Source organism: Heloderma suspectum, chromosome 8 (assembly GCF_057233095.1).
Source record: "Heloderma suspectum isolate Gila_16-S chromosome 8, 16-S_ref, whole genome shotgun sequence".
Taxonomy (NCBI): Eukaryota; Metazoa; Chordata; class Lepidosauria; order Squamata; family Helodermatidae; genus Heloderma; species Heloderma suspectum.
This window is the reverse complement of record NC_139465.1, coordinates 4,027,455-4,033,454: the sequence shown is the minus strand read 5'-3', so window position 1 is coordinate 4,033,454 and position 6,000 is coordinate 4,027,455. Positions and strand designations below refer to the sequence as shown.

The window sequence follows — 6,000 nt, the reverse complement described above, 5'->3', positions numbered from 1 at the left end:
ACAGCAGAGGCAATGCACAGGTGGGCGGAGATAGGGACTACGAAGTGGCAGACGGGGCGAGCCAAGCATTCTGCACACGCTCAGAGTCACTGTGCCTTCCCCTGCACTCGGCGTCCTCCAGCCTGTTGGACCACAAATCCCATCATCCGCCGCCAGCGTGGTCAAGAACGCTGGTTTACTTTAACACTAGATGTGCCTGCAGCGCTAGTTCCGCATGATAGGAGTTGCAGCCCAACAGCTCTGAGGGACGCTGGACGTCCCGGAAAGAGCGGGGGCACGCAGTGCGCAGGCGCGGCGCGGCGCGGCGCGGCGCGACGCGACCTCCCCTCCCCTCCCCTCCCCTCCCCTCATCTCTCTGTGGCCCACCGCTGGGGCCTCTCATTGGCTACTCGGCCGCCCAAGGGGGCGTTCCCCGCTCTCCTCTCAGGTTCTCCGAAGCGGAGCGCCGCCACGCCTCCTCTTTTTTTTCCTTTCATAGTCTCGCGTTGCCGGGCCGCGGCTGCGCAGGCGCCCCAGCCCGTCTCCCTCTCTCGCTCTCTCTCAGCAGCCGTCCCGCCGACGACGTCGCGCCCGGATGACGTCACGCCATGGCCGCCGTGCTTCGCCGCCGCCAGTAGAGGCCTGTCTCGCGCCCCGCCGCTTCCCGGAGCCGCTTGTTCCCCCCGCTCCCTTCCCCGACCCCCTTCCCGTCCGGCCAGGTGAGGAGCGACGGGCCCCGAGGTGGGCTGAGGGGAGCGGGGGCGCGGCCGAGGCCTGCTTCGAACGGTGAGGGGGCGCCGCCGGCCGCGCGTTGAACCTCGGGAGGGCGGCGGCGGGCAGGCCTCTCCCTCTGCCCTGGGGGAGGCTGGCGGCATCGGGGAAGGGGAGGCCGTGGCCCTCCCCAGGCAGAGGCTGCTGCTCGCTCGAAGCGGGGTGTGGAGATGGGGTGACCTCGAGGGGCTCCCACGGGGTGGGGGGGTCAGCTTTGCGTGGAGCAGCCTTTCCCAACCTGACCCTCCAGATGCGTTGGGCTTCAGCCCCCAGTATCCCCCAGCCAGGCGCTCTCTGGTGGACTACAACGCCCAGCATCCCCCAGACAGGTGCCCTCCAGGTGTGTTGGGCTGCAACTCCACCACCTCCTCCAGCTACCATGGAAGTTGTACTACAATACCTGTGTAGTACACACCTCTGGAGAGACCCACATTGAGGGGAGGCTGGTAGAAAGGCTTGGTGCTGCTCTGACAATGATAAGCCTTCAGTGGGGGCGGGGGAGCTGCCCAAGTACCACCTTATCGAGAAATGAAGCGGTCTCAGACACATAGCACTTTGGTCTATGTAGCCTAGGATTGTCCATTCTGACTGGAAGCATCTCTCCAAGTTCTGAGGCAGACATCCTGCTACTAAAGATCCTCTATCCTGGAAATCAAATCTTTCTTCATATGCCAGCCTTCCCCAACCTGGTGCCCTCTGGATGTGTTGGACTACAATTCCCATCATCTCCAACCAGTGGGCATTTTGGTGGAGGGGGGGGCTGTAGACCAACAAGGCTGGCACGTGCTCATCCACTGAGAGCTGGTAAGCTGCTTTCCACTTGGCCCACCCAGCCAAATCTTGCCTTCTCTGGCAGTGGCTCCCCAAGGCCTGAGGTAGATGTCCTGCCACCCAAGATCTTTTCTGGCTGGACATGCTGGGGATTAAATCTGGGGTTTTCTGCACATGTACTATTACTGAGTGGTGGCTGCTCCTTAATAACCCTTCCACCGAGTCAAGAGCCAGGCCATTGGTTCATCCGGTCCAGTATTGTCTTCTCTCTCTGGCAGCAGCTCTGTAAAGGCAGAGGGAAGCCTTTCTTAACTCTGCTTCCTTTGATCTTTTAAGTGGAGGTGCTGGGGATGGAACCTGGCCCCTTCGGCAAGCTAAGTAGGTGCTGTGCCCCTGAGTAATGAATCCTCCTGATAAACCTATGAAGCTGGCTTTATACTGAGTCAGACTCTTGGTCTGTCTAGCTCGGTATTTTCTTCTCTGGCAAAATTAGAAGTATTGTCTTCTCCAAGATATTTCCTAACTAGAAATTAATTTGGGCACTTTAACATGTACCGTACCACTGAGTGATAGCCAACCCCCTATAAAAAAGCTGTCTTATGCTGATTTAGAATATTACTATATCTAGTCCAGCATGGACTCCTGGTGAGGGTGGGTTGCTGATGTAGTTAACAAACCACCCACAACCCATGGGATGTTTTAGGATTGTGGGTGGTTTATTAACCATGCCAACAACCCACCCTCACCAGCTTCAGACGACACAACAAGCTGTGGTCAGGGCTTGAATATGTAAAAGTTGCCTGGCATGCAGCACAACCCACTGTGGCTTAAATAAGCCACAGGGGGCTGCATTGATTGTGCAAAGTGGGTCACTGAGTCAGATTTTTGGTCTGTTTAGCCTTTGTTGTCTACTGTAACTGGCAGTAGCTTTCCATGGTTGGGGCAGATAATTTTCTGCTACCCCAGACCATTTTAACAGGCAACACTGGGGATTGAGCCTCCTGCCTTCTGCATGCAAGGCGTTGAGCTACGGTCTTTCTCTGCCATTGGGCTGGAAGCTGGGGAAGGGTCTAGGAGATGACTGAAAGTCACTCTTGATTACTGAAAGAGTTGAAGAAACAGTGGAAGGAGAAAGTGTGAGCACGAAGACTTTTGCATCTATGCAAAAGATGGAGGAGCCGAGGCCTTTTTTTTAGACCATGCTTAGCTGCTGGAGATTCTGTATGTGCACGTAAACAGGGCGTGGTAGCTTCTGGGGAACTTGAAGAGAAGGAGCTCTGGGGCGGCTAGCAGTTACAGGGATTCCCTCTGGTTATTTGGGGAGCAGGATTAGGTCAAGCTGTCCCATTATTAATACTTAAATACCCAGTACTTTCACTGTTCAAAGTGGCTTGCATAATTGATCGTTATCCTTACAACAGCCCTGTAAGGTAGGTCAGTATGGTCTCCATGTTGCAGATGGAGTGAGCACCTGAGGGAGGGGCTTGCTTATGGCCACCAGGTGAGTTTGCAGCAGAGGCAAGAGTCAAACTGGCTCTTCCTTGCTATGTCTCTCTTTTAAGGTAAAAGCCTCACAAAGCAGTTTACATAAAAGCAATTAAGGGCATAATCCTCTGGGGATAGGCGGACGCTTCCGAACTCGGAGGTGACCGCCTATCCAATGCAGGGCAGGAGAAGCACGGAGGGGATCATCCTCTCCACACTTCAGCTGCCCTGCATTTGCAGCTAGACTACTGATTTCAGCTGTCTAGCCACGGGAAGGCAGAGCAGGGGATGCAGCTGCCGGACGACACATAGGATGTGTTGTGCCAGCATTTCCACCTTCCCCACCCCGTAACGCCCCATTTTTGCTGCTCCACACTCCTCTTCCAAGCATGGAGCGTGGGGCCCTTCTGAGCTGCCTGCAAGGCAGCGCAGGATGGAGGGAAGGTCAGTTCTCCAGGAAACAACATTCCGAGGTCAGTTCCCGGAAAACCAAATCTCCTATGACCGTCTAGCTGCTGACTAGCAGCCATAGGATTGCTCCCTAAAGCAATCATCTATAAAAATAATCAAATGCAGTAGCAGGAAAAAACAAAGCCAAAATAAAACAATCACCCTAGTAACATAATCCTCTACATGTCTTCTCAAAAGTACCTCTCATTGAATTTGGCATGGCTTCTTAGACACCAGCCTCCAGTTGGTTTCCTAGATGGTTTCCTAGATGCCAGCATCCAATTTCTTGGTGCCTGGAATTTTTCCCCAGCAATGGCAAGGAATAAAGAAGCAGGAAGGCCTCATTATATGATTGATCATATGATCTGTAATATTAAAGATCTTTTGGAGGAGGTTCATTCATGATCTGTTACTTCTGCAAGGAATCCTAGGAGGATTTAGCTGCATCTGTTTCTAGCATGGTGTAGTGGTTAAAATGATGGACTAAAGACATCCAGGTTCAATTCCCTGTTCGGACATGAAGCTCACTGGGTGACCTTGGGCCAATTGCTATCTCCAAGCCTAAGCTACCCTACAGCGTGACTGTGTCAATGAGGGTGGGGAGAATCATGTACACTCCCTTGAGCTCCTGAAGAGGGAAGGCAGGATAAAAATTGGAGTAAGTTAATGAATCAAGATTTGGCCACTGTTAAAAACATTATGCTCTCTGTGAAGTCTATCCAACGCTACATGCCCAGCAAACGGTTTATGAAATGGTAGAGCAGCTTTCCTCAACCTGGCACTTTCCAGATGTTTTGGACTACAACTCCCATCATCGCTTACCTTTGGCTATGCTTTCTGGGGCTGATATGGGTAGTAGTCCAAACATCTGCAGGGCACCAGGTTGGAGAAGGGTGAGCAACATGTTCTCATGCCAGCTGGAGCTTTGGTGATTTAGGACCATCTTTAGACCACGTTTGTAGTTGGCAGAGTGCTTTGCTTGGCAGATGTCATGCCCAATATATTGTTGCCCAGTTCTGGTGACAAAAAGCAAATTATATCTATAGCTCTGGGGCAAAAATCCTTTGGGATTGAATAGCATCGAGGCAAAAGCCAAATCTTGTTCTCTTTACAATCTGGCATGGTTATTCACATGAGATAATTTTCTTCCCTTGTCATAACTTATTACTTGTGTCATAAGCACAAGTTTCAATGTTCTGGTTTTTAATCTTGCAATTTATTAAGTTAGTTTACTGACTTCTCTTGTGCTAGGCATTCATTCGTTGTCCTCAGCCTTTCTCCAGGCTTGTTAATACTTAGATACCTTGTAACCTGGGGTGGGTGAGGATTGGCTGCAGGTGGGGAAGGAGAGATTCTTCTAAATGGGAAGATATAGAAGTGAGCCAAGCTCCAGTACATAGGAGGACAATCTTCCCACCCCCATTTCGTAGCAATTTGACCGAGAGAAAAACTTCTTCCTGGCCCCAGATATGTTCAGTGACATCCTATGACCCAGTTCACATGATCAAACAACCCATGGTTTGTTAATCATGGGTTGTTTTGAGTGCGTGGGAGGAAGCAAACATGCTGGGTTCTGCCTATTTCTTCTTTCAAGTAACAACCCAGGAACATTGCATTGTTATCTAGAGGTTAAAAGACCAGAGTTAACCCATGGTTTTTTTGTTAGGTTAACTCTGAGTTGTTTAACCCCTAAACAATGCAGAGTTTCTAAGTTCAGTCATCGCCAAACAACGCAGAAATAGGGCATTCCTAGGTTGTTAACTGAAAGCAGAAGTGGCGAGCGGGCAGGAGGCAGCATGCTCACTCACTCCTGCACGCCCTGCCAGTTCCTGGGTTTAAACAACCCAGGAATTGCCTGTGACATGCAAATTCAGTCTATGTATAAACCATTTGGGGAGATTTTCAGCCAGGCTGTGATTCTTTTATGTTCCTGAGAAGTCATCGGCTAATATTGGATCCTGGGAGTCAGAACAATTAGCAAGCGAAACACTTTCATCCTTTAGTTTATCAGTAAAGCTATATTTAGGTATTACCTTCCATGCCAAAGAATGTGTCCTGGGAAGGTATCTCAATCACATCTTCCCAAATTGTGTTTGCTTTTAAGCCATCTGTTTGAGCCAGCCTAAGAAACAATCTGAGCTCATCTTCCTCTGACGCTTTGTATATTGCCGTAAGCCTGTTAATGCCAAACTTTAGATGTTTAAGATTGTAAGCAAACTGCCACGTCTATGCTCAGAAGAGGATAATCTGATTCAAATTATTTTAAAATTGTAATCAGAAAACAGTGGGTATGGTCATGAAAATTTCTTATCTCTAGATTGGCCTTTAAGTACATAAAAATGGCTAATTTGTGGGAAGCTCATCCAAGCTACGCTTTACTGCCCTAAGCCATAATTTAACAGGAGGCAATTAGCGGCATGCTTTGAGCTCCTAACAACATTACCTTAGTTAGCATTTGAAGTAATTGTGCAAACCTAGATATGCTAGAAATTTAAAACTGGCCTCAGATTTTATTCTCCATCTTGATATTGGTTGGTAGGCAGG

The 6,000-nt window shown here is 50.0% G+C and overlaps 1 protein-coding gene across 6 annotated transcripts in view; it reads left to right on the top strand.

The window, feature by feature from the left end:
* Positions 1-549: 549 nt before the first annotated feature.
* ZC3H18 (zinc finger CCCH-type containing 18) overlaps positions 550-6,000 on the top strand; it is a 72,607-nt gene continuing 67,156 nt past the window's right edge. For 4 of the 6 annotated variants that reach the window (XM_084812785.1, XM_084812783.1, XM_084812781.1 and 1 more), the window contains exon 1: positions 550-765. The gene's annotated coding sequence lies outside the window, so the exon portion shown is untranslated. The remainder of the gene's footprint in view (positions 766-6,000) is intronic. The other 2 variants (XM_084812784.1, XM_084812780.1) reach the window with 1 other exon arrangement.